Below are 10924 nucleotides of genomic sequence, written 5' to 3' on the forward strand. Positions count from 1 at the left end.
TTATCCAGCCTTCAATAGAACTGTGCTCAGAGAATGATACCCAGTGGCTCTGACTGCGACTCATCTTTATAATTAAAATAAAAAGGCTTGGAGAATTTTTTTTGGCACTAACAAGTGTTTTCTCATTTTGAAATAGGGGCAATAGCCTTCAATAACTTTCTTTGTCTTCTGGCCTGTAATTTTATCCTGTTCAATCTTTCTAGCAAGCAGAATTCTGGCCATAGCAGAGAATCCAGGTCCCATAATTATCTACTAAAGTATCAAATAACTCCAATCAAAGAGCTTAAAATCACTGAAAAGCAGAAAGAGATTTTTTTCCTCAGTCTTTTTAAAATTCTCCACAAAAGATACATTAAATTCTTTAGAAAAAGATGCAGTTTCACAATAATTCTATGCCTTTTCTAAAAGTTATGTTATATTATTTTTCATATTTTTTGACCTACTCACTGGGATGTGGAATTTCTTTCCCTTTCCCATTTCCTCCAAAGATATAATAATATTTGAAAGCTTTCTACTAAAAGATGAAAATATTGCCATAGGTAGTGGAAAGCCACAGAAAGATCATATTTCAGATTGAGTAGTTTTTGAACAAAGAAACATGAAGGCTTTTTAGACTCTACTAACTATGACATTTCCAAGATCAGCATAGACAGTTTACACTGTATAGGTCTCTGACCATCTGTATGTGGGAGTAGGAAGCCAGTGCCCGCCAAGAAACCTACCAACAACCTACAGGATGGTCTGCTGTGGGTCCAACCTCAGAAACATGAGCTTTCTCTCCTTTTCCATGACTCTGATTCTCCATGATATTCACGTGTGAAATCCTACATAGAGAGGGCAGTGTCTTACTTTGGTTTTTAATATTTCAAAGTATTCTCACATAGAGTACATCATGTAAACAGTAAAAAAAAAAAAACCTATCCAAACAGAAACCATTCCTATCCCAAGACTCTTATAAACTCCCAGAAAACAAAGGTATTAAACACTTTCTTTTATAAAGAAGTATATGACAGTAGACAAGGTTTCCACACAGGGGAGAATTGAGCATAGTCTTAGATTTTCTATTCATGTTATTAGAAAGTCCAAGACAAAAATTTTCTGCCAAGTGTGGAAAGCAGCCACACAGATCAAGTACTGAAGTTTTTCATCCTATACTCTCTACCTCTTTCTGATCTGACAAAATTGCTAAACAATACATTCCATCCAATCAAAGGAGCAAATCTGGGCATGGTAATAGATGCCTGTAATCCTAGAATTTAGGAGGTTGAATTAGGAGAATGATTGCTTTAAATTCAGGTTAACCAGGGCTACCCAGCAAAGCAATGTCTTATAAAACAACAAAGTGAATAGATAATCATAAACTATTAGAAGCAAAATATGGATGACAATCAGAGAAAAAAGCTATAGTGTTGATAAAAACAAACAAACATCCACAAAGGCAGTTAAGAAATTGCCATAAAGTGGAGCTGGAACTATAGGTCAGTGGTAGCATGCTTGTTTGGCATGCATTTATTAATCAAAGAGGGAGTAGTAAGAGAAGAAGGAGGTAGAGGAAGAGAAGGGGACAAAATGGAGGGGAATTGCCATGGTGAGAAACAGCTCTTGGGGCAAGGTGGTTTCTAGTGCAGAGTGTTTGCCTAACTACAGTGCTAAGGTAAGTTATGTGAATTAAATTCATTTTCAAATAGGATATTTTTCATGTATATGTTCATAGAATGTATTTGCATCATAAGTTGAGTAGCAGTTGTACATTATACACCAGTTTTAAGTAACTACTAAAGTACTACTTGGTTTCAGGTTTTATTTTCTGATTTCTGGTTAACAAAACACTTTCAAATTTTTCTTAAATCATTGTGATGCCCAAACAGAATTAGAAAGAATTTTATTTTCATAGATACAGAAATTATATTATTCAAGATAAGAGCTGAAGGCCAAAGGCTCAGTGGGTAAATGTACCTGCCACCAAGCCTGACAACCTGAATTCAATCCCAGGATCCATGTGGCTAAAGGAGAGAATAGTAGGATATCAGCAAGTTGTCTGTCCTTCAACCATATGAGCACTAACATATGCACTCGCATGAGCACACCACACACACACACACATACACACACACACACACACACACGTGCACACACACAGCCACGTGCATATGTGCTCACAAATAAATAAATAATATGTAATAATAACAAACAAAAAAGCTTCAGATCATAGCTACAGGGTGAAGGGAAGGAAAGAGGAAAGGGGAAGGACAGATAGAGACAGCCAGGGAGAGGGAGAGGGAGAGGGAGAGGGANAGGGACAGGGACAGGGACAGGGACAGGGACAGGGACAGGGACAGGGACAGGGACAGGGACAGGGACAGGGACAGGGACAGGGACAGGGACAGGGACAGGGACAGGGACAGGGACAGGGACAGGGACAGGGACAGGGACAGGGACAGGGACAGGGACAGGGACAGGGACAGGGACAGGGAGGAAAGGAGATTTACATGGGCAAAGTTGATAATCATTAGGATAGAGAAAAATTATAAGGTATTGAAAAAGACATCCTGAAGACAGAATCCTGAAGATGGCATCAGATGTTCTGATTGACTGAGGGAGATAAAATGAGAGGTTCTGCCTCTAATTAGGTGATGTTCTATAATAAAAAGGAAAGAAGTAGGCACAGGTTTAGAAGATAAGTTACTTTTGAACACACAGAATTTTATACATTAGAAAGACATGAGGAAAACCCAGTAGACAGTTGGATAGAAGTCTGGCATATGGGTTAAATAGATCTTAGCTGAATGTACAAATTTATGAATTAGCATATTGGTGGTATGTCAAGAAGATTATAACATTGTGTAGAACAAAGGAGAGATTCTTGTGAATTAGTTTAAATAGTGTAGAACTTTCAGTCCACACTCAAGGGCATGTTCTTAGAGTTAGTGAACAAATTTTACTCAGATTCTCAATGATGCTTGGGAAATCAAAAAATGAGAATCTACTGATATAAAGTAAGAAGAAAATGAATATCTGATACATGACACTGAAGCATATAAATTATAAGAAATAATCTTAAAGGGTTGCTTCCAGGAATGACCCAATATGTGAAAGTAAATCTCAAATCATATACCAAGTGATGATACAATAATGTGCAGCGGCTATGAGTACACTGATGGCAAATTTTGACAAAAGATCAAAATAAGGATGTGGGCTTGCCTTTAGGAGGCTATTGTAAGTATGCCAGGAAAAATTAGAAGTATACCCTAAAATTTTAAGTTGAGAAATAGTAAGAAGTGGAAGACAAGATCCTGAAATTTTACAAAAAACAAAATCTGTCCTTCCTTTAGTTAATTAATAGAGTGAACTTTGTGTTTTGAAAAATGGATAGATCCGAGGCTAGGGAGATGGCTTTGCTGGTGAAGTAATCTGTATGTAAGCATGAAGACGTGAGTTCAAATCCTTATCCCCGATATAAAAGGCTGGGCTTGATGGCACACACACACACACGTAATCTCAGTTGTTGCTAGGGAAACAAAGAATCCCTGGAGTTCATACTTGCTTCCACATGTACATGTGCATAATAAACACATTACACACCAAAGAATGAAAAGAAAGAAAGAAAGAAAGAAAGAAAGAAAGAAAGAAAGAAAGAAAGAAAGAAAGGGAAAGGAAAGAAAGAAAGAAAGAAAGAAAGAAAGAAAGAAAGAAAGAAAGAAAGAAAGAAAGAAAGAAAGGAAGAAAGAAAGGAAGGAAGGAAGGAAGGAGGAAGGGAGGAAAAAAGGAAGGAAGGGGAGAGAGAGAGAAAGAGAGAGAGAGAAAGAAAGAAAGAAAGAGAGAGAGAAAGGAAGAAAGAAAGAAAGAAAGAAAGAAAGAAAGAAAGAAAGGAAGAAAGGAAGGAAGGAAGGAAGAAGGAAGGGAGGAAAAAAGGAAGGAAGGGGAGAGAGAGAGAAAGAGAGAGAGAGAAAGAAAGAAAGAAAGAAAGAAAGAAAGAAAGAAAGAAAGAAAGAGAGAAAGGAAGAAAGAAAGAAAGAAAGAAAGAAAGAAAGAAAGAAAGAAAGAAAGAAAGAAAGAAAGAAAGAAAGAAAGAAAGAAAGAAAGAAAGAAAAGAAAAGTTTGGAAAGTGTTTTTTTTAGTGCTTATTTTCTCTTATATTTTTAGTGAGCTTCTATTTTTTCCTCTAATAAAGAAATGAAATATGAAAGACAACCACAATGAAGGTTTTTAATCTTGTATAGAAACCAAAGCAGGGGAATTCATGTTAGACCCTCAGAACAAACTTACAAAATAACATATCCATAGCTACGGGTGGGCTCTCAAGAGTGTTGGATTAAGTTTAGTCGTATTGAGAGATCATATTATTCCAATGGACAACAGCAAGACTGATATTATTTCAATGAGTTCAAGATTCATGCCCAAAGCTGGGGCTACATTGAAAGCATTCCCACCTTTTATTGTAATTATTCACTAATGGCTTAAAGAAAAGTATCATAGTAGATTCCAAGGTTGTTAGATTTTTTTTTCAAGAAAAACTAGCTCACTGTGTAGCTCAAATTAACCTTAAACTTAATGTCGTCATGTATTAGCTCTCAAGGGTTGAGATTATGGGTGTGCACCACTATACTAAAATAGAAACATTGTGAGTTATTACTTATGTCTTTAACAGAAGGAACAAAAATGGAAGTTTGTCTGTTTGGGGGGAATTCTGTAAGGCAGAACTGAAACCTATCCCATACACTGCACACACTAGCTGGTTACAGCTTGATGTTAACTATTCTCTTCTAAGCCTGCTTCCCTATGTTATCTCCTGTGACTCTCCAGAGCAGGGATGCATCATTTTACCTTCTAGTAACTGGAACCTTAAAAATGCATTAAGTTACTAAATTAATTTTCCCTATTTGTCAAATATAGTTGTTAATATCATTTTCAATTTTCACGTTGGCAATAATAATTGGAATTTTCTATTGTCCTATAGTTAAATATGACTATTTTTCCTATAATGCATTTGAAACATTATTAATAAAATTATGGAAAAATGTCACAACACATTTGAAATGCAGTCAATAAATAACAGATAAATAATAGACATTAAATGTTGCACATATCTCAAATCATAAAAATAATGTTTTCCTTAGAATTTGAAACACTGGCAAGGGAATTGTTATGTTATTAGATTTTTATAAGAGAAGTAAGCCTTCATTTCCAAGTTTCTCAAATTAAGCTGGCTGAGCTGGTTGCATTGAGGGGATTGATCAAAGATACAAAATCCCATATCCTCCTCTGATTCCTCTGTCTTCCTTGGTTTCAGTCTTGGCTTGGGCTGCAGTCACAGTAAGAGCAGCTTCGGTGGCCTGAGCCATAAGGTAGCTGCTACAGAATGGAGCTGGATCAGTCACAAAGGCCTCGAGCATTTCAGCAAGCATACTGACATAACAAGTATACTCAGTCTCCACAGACAAAGCCAGGACCTGCTTGAATGTATCGCTGAGAGAGTATGGCAGTGAAGCAATGGTCAGGTAACCAGCCTGCAGACAAATACTGGCAGCATTTCAGACTGCCTCTAGGAAGTGAAAGTGCAGAGTCTGCTTTGTGTTGTCATGCATTTCCGGGTTGCAAATGCTGCCTTTGTCAAACACCTGCGGGATGATCAGCCCAAAGGAGAAGGGGAAGATAGTCAGGACATTCAGCAAAGCAGCGTCACTGCCTCCTACTTTTGTCTCCAGTTTTAATCAGGTGCACGTCATTCAGATTTTCAATGGTACCTCTGGAAAATTTAGTGATAACGCCTAAATTTTGGAATAAAGAAGTCTTCTCAGGTATGAGCCGGCACAATGACTGCACACAGTGTAATGGATCCAGCAGCATGGCTACAGTCTGTGAGTTCCTCTTTGATGAATACAAAGCCCACATTCCCGGGATATGAGACAACAGTGTCTGTGGAGCTAGGTTGTTTTCTAGTTGCCCTGAATGGCCTTGTGCATCATGGTGTCCTTGCCCATCGGCATCACAACCTTCTCTCATTGGGACAGGCGCACCTGCTGCACCTGCCCACATTGTCTACTTCCACAGTGAAGCATTTTGGTCAACCCTCCGGAAGTTGGATGATCTAAAGAAAGTAGTTGGACTTCCAGATTGCCTTATCTCCCCTGGGCATCTCAATGGTGCCTCAGGGATGCCACACAGGGTTTAATGATGATGTGACTAATGATGAGACACCCAGAGAAAAATGAGATTAGAATTTTTTTAAGGCGAACAAAGGCTTATATGGATTAGCAGTTGCATGCATTAAAATAACAAATAAGAAAAAACTTTGCATTTGTAAAAAACCAGTTCTACTGGCAGACTATACAACTTCAGAGCCTGTCATTTGACGAGTCAAATGTGATTGGAATGGGGAAGAGGGAAGCCAGGAGAAGGATACCTTCCACAGTAGAGGGACCTTTTTATGGCTGCTTGGAGTCACGTGGACCTGCCCAGTAAGGAGTTATTGCTTCTGCTCTGAAACAATGCACAGCAAACATACAAACACACCTGAAACAACAAAGAAGAAACGGCACATGCACACACTACTGGAAGAGTCATTGAATCAGAAACTTATTTGTTCATCTCTATCTCCAACCATGACATGTTGATATAAAGAAAATTTAAAACTGCTTTGATATATATAACATATATCAAATATTATGCCTTATCTCCCCTGGGCATATAAAGAAAATTTAAAACTGCTTTGATATATATATAACATATATCAAATATTATGCCTTATCTCCCCTGGGCATCTCAATGGTGCCCAGTTTAAATTTAAAACTGCTTTGATATATATAACATATATATCAAATATTAAAACTTTTGATATGATATAATTATATTATAATTAACAGTGGTTTACTGAAAGGCGAGACCTCATTTCCATATACTTTTAATATGAAAATTAATTTAATATGAAATTTAGTATGAAAATTTGGGGTCGTTATCAAAACAACAAAAGTTGGATAACATATTCCTCATGATCTTTCCAGATTTTAAAAATAAGGACTTTAGTATGTAGGGCCTCCAAAAAGTATACATATTTGCATGACTAAAGACACATTACTAAAATATGTGGAGGAATGGCAATTGTCACCTCTATACTTAGTATGTAATCATACAGCAATTAGATGCCTGATATCACTTTTATAGAGAAAAAAGAGGAAACAAGTTTATATACAATGTGGTTTTCTTTCTATACAAACCTTTGCAATTATTTACCTGCTTACTGGTTAATTCTTCTTTTTGTAGATTTTTTTTATTAGATATTTTCTTTATTTACATTTCAAATGTTATCACATTTCCTGGTTTCCCCTGGGAAGACCCCCCTATCCCCTCCTCCCTACCCCTGCTCACCAACCCATTCACTCCTGCTTTTTGGCCCTGGCATTCCCCTACACTGGGTCATAAAGCCTTCACAGGACCAAGGGCCTCTTGTCCCATTGGTGACTGACAAGGCCATCCTCTGCTACATATGCAGCTGGAGTCATGCGTCCCTCCACGTGTACTCTTTGGTTGGTGGTTTAGTTCCTGGGAGCTCTGGAGGTACTGGTTAGTTCATATTGTTATTCCTCCTGTATCAGACTCCTGTCAGCAAGCTCTTGTTGTCATCCACAAAAAATGCCTGGGTTTGGTGATTGGATATGGGATGGATCCCCAGGTGGGGCAGTCTCTGGATGGTCATTCCTTCAGTCTCTGCTTCACACTTTGTCTCTGTATCTCCTTTCATGGGTAGTTTGTTCCCCCTTTTAAGAAGGATTGAAGTATCCACACTTTGGTCTTCCTCCTTGTTGAGTTTCAAGTGGTTTGTGAATTGTATCTTGGGTATTCTGAACTTCTGGGCTAATATCCACTTATCAGTGAGTGCATATCATGTTTGTCCTTTTGTGATTGTATTACCTCACTCAGGATGATATTTTCTAGTTCCATCCATTGCCTAAGAATTTTATAAATTCATTGTTTTTAATAGCTGATTAGTACTGCACTGTGTAAATGTACCACATTTTCTGGTTAATTCTATCTGTAATGTCTCTTTGAAAACCTCCCAAGAAGAAGCTTGCTTATGGAGCTTCTGAGCCATGTTCTTGGATGATGTCATTGTGAGAGGCCAGTGTTTGCAGCTACTCCATACAGCCTTTTATGACTTCAATTGAATTCTTTGTAAGAATCAAAATGAACTGGGACTGGAGGTACACACCTTTAATCCCAGCACTTCAGAGGCAGGAGGATTTCTGTGAGTTTGGAGCCAGCCTGTTTACATAGATTGAGGCAGACAGATTACAAGTCTGAGGCTAGTGTGGGCCACCTAGAGAGAACCTGTCTTAACAAACAAACAAACTGAATCCAACGCTGAAGAGAAAGTTCCTTTTTCCTCCATGTAAAGCAACTCATCACGTGTCCATCCTTAAAACAACTATGTTTGGAAAGGACCACCTTGAAGATGTTGCCTTCTGTGTACAGTTCCATTTCCAGAACAAAATGTCTAGGATCCCTTTACAGTTCTTCCAATCCATTAAAGAAAAACAAAGAGATTTCAATGCGTACTAATTTTAAAATGGAAAATTTGAATGGCTTGCTTTATATCATTTCATTTGTCTGTTCATATTTAAATGTTCAGCTGTGGCCTGCAGTCTCAAAGCCCACTTGGTTAAGGTCTTACCTGACATGTCATAAACATCTCAAGATACAATTCACTGACCACATGAAGCCCAAGAAGAAGGAAGATCACAGTGTGTATACTTCAGTCCTTCTTAGAGGGTGGATCAAAATACCCATGGGAGGAGATACAGAGACAAAGTTTGGAGCAGTGACCATCCCACCTAGGGATCCATCCCACATATAGTTACCAAACCCAGACACTATTGTGGATGCCAAGAAGTGCTGACAGGAACCTGATATAGCTATCTCCTGAGAAGCTCTGCCAGTGACTGACAAATACAGAAGTGAATGCTCACAGCCATCCATTGGACTGAGCATAGGGTCCCCAATGGAGGAGCTAGAGAAAGGACCCAAGGAACTGAAGTGTTTACAGCCCCATAGGAGGAACAACAATATGAACCAACCAGTATTCCCCAGAGTTTCCAGGGACTAATCCACCAACCAGAGTACACAAGGAGGGACTCAAGTTTTCAGCTGCATATGTAGCAGAGAATGGCCTTGTGGGTCATCAATGAGAGGAGAGGCCTTTGGAAGACTTGTGAAGACTCAGTGCCCCCAGTGTAGGGGAAAACCAGAACAGGGAAGCAGGAGTGGGTGGGTTTGTGAGCAGGGGGAAGGGGAATGGAATAAGGGGGTTTTAAGAGGGGAAATGAGGAAAGGGAATAAAATTTGTTATGTAAATAAGAAAATAGCTAAGAAAAAAAAGGGAAAAAAAAGAAGTAATACTGTTCCACATGGAACATGAACTGTAAAAATATTAAAGAATTAAAACAGTAAAGTAAAATAGTTTGGATATGTAAAAAAGAAATTATGTTTTAAATATTTTTAAATATGCTATATGACTATAATAATTTTAATAATGCTATAGGTTGTCTCACTGAGTATAAACTGTCCAGTTAGTTGAAAAAAGAAACAATCACTAATGGACTGACACAATGAATTCCTGGAGGTCTAAATAAGTATATTTAGGGGAGCTGGAGAGATGGCTCAGTGGTTAAAGCACATATCGCTCTGACAGAAGACCTGTGTTGGGTTCCAGTTCTCGTATCTGGCAGCTCACAATTGCCTATTACTCCAACTCCCAGAAATTCAACACTTCTGACCTCATAGATGTCTGTTTTCACTCAAACACACTCACATATATGTACAAGCACACTACACATTACTAAAAGTGATGAAATAATTTTCTTTTAGAAGTATATATAGAAATTAAATAATCATCAATACTGTACTGAAAATAATATTTAGTTGAGCCTTTGTGTGTAAAATACTAATATTTTAGTTACAAAGACTAGTAAATATATGTGATAGTATTTTAGTTGTCAAAATATATTGCACTAGCACTGTAAAGTTGACCTTTGAAATATTATAATAGACAAAAATCAAACAGTTTGAACTTGTTGGCTTAGATAAGCTCTTAAAAACTGAAGAGGGAGACTGGATATAATTCAGAGGGAAAGCCCCTGATTACTATACACTGGGACAATTCAACCTAAAGAACCAAAAAAAGCAAATAAGAAAATAGTTTTAGACTTTTTTTTTTGCTTATACTGGGTGTAGTTTACACTATGAAGTGGATAGAAGGAGAATGTCTCTCATAGGCTAACGCACTTGCAGACTGGTTCTCTAGCTTGTGGAGCAGTTTGAGGAGATCACGTGGAGACCCAGCTTTCTAGAGGAAGCAAGTCACTGGAGATGGGCTTTTAGTGTTCATAGCATCAACTTATTTCCAGTGTGTTTTCTCTGCTTTGTGATAAAAGTTTAAAATGTGGTCTCTCAAAGCTTCCTCCTGCAGCAGATGAGAATAAATATAAAGACCTATAACCAGGCACTATGCAGCAAGTGAGAATTCTTGGAATACTCAGCCTTAAAGAGAATATCAAATCCCTCCTGTCAGAGCTCAGGGAACCCGACCAAGAAGAAGGTGAAAAGCTTGTGGGAACCAGAGAGGAAAGAGGACACCCAAAATACAAAAACAGACATCAAAAACAAAACAAAACAACAATAAACCAAGTTCCTCTAAATCATCAGGAGCAAAGCTAACGAGAACTCAAGGAGATTGAAGTGGCAGCACAGGGCCTGCACAGATCTGTACCAGGCTCTCTGTGTCTATATTACAGCTTCCAGTTTTGTGTTTTTCTGGGATTCCTGAATGAGTGAACAAGTAGGTCTTTTATTTGATTTTCTGGAGTCTACCTTCTTGAGTTCTTTATATATATTGGATATAAGTCCCCTATCTGATTTAGGATAGGTAAAG

General features: G+C 38.0%; 1 pseudogene; it reads right to left on the reverse strand.

The window, feature by feature from the left end:
- Positions 1-5143: 5143 nt before the first annotated feature.
- LOC110307716 lies at positions 5144-6136 on the reverse strand (annotated as a pseudogene).
- Positions 6137-10924: the final 4788 nt, after the last annotated feature.

The sequence above is a fragment of the Mus caroli genome, chromosome 13, assembly GCF_900094665.2.
Source record: "Mus caroli chromosome 13, CAROLI_EIJ_v1.1, whole genome shotgun sequence".
Taxonomy (NCBI): Eukaryota; Metazoa; Chordata; class Mammalia; order Rodentia; family Muridae; genus Mus; species Mus caroli.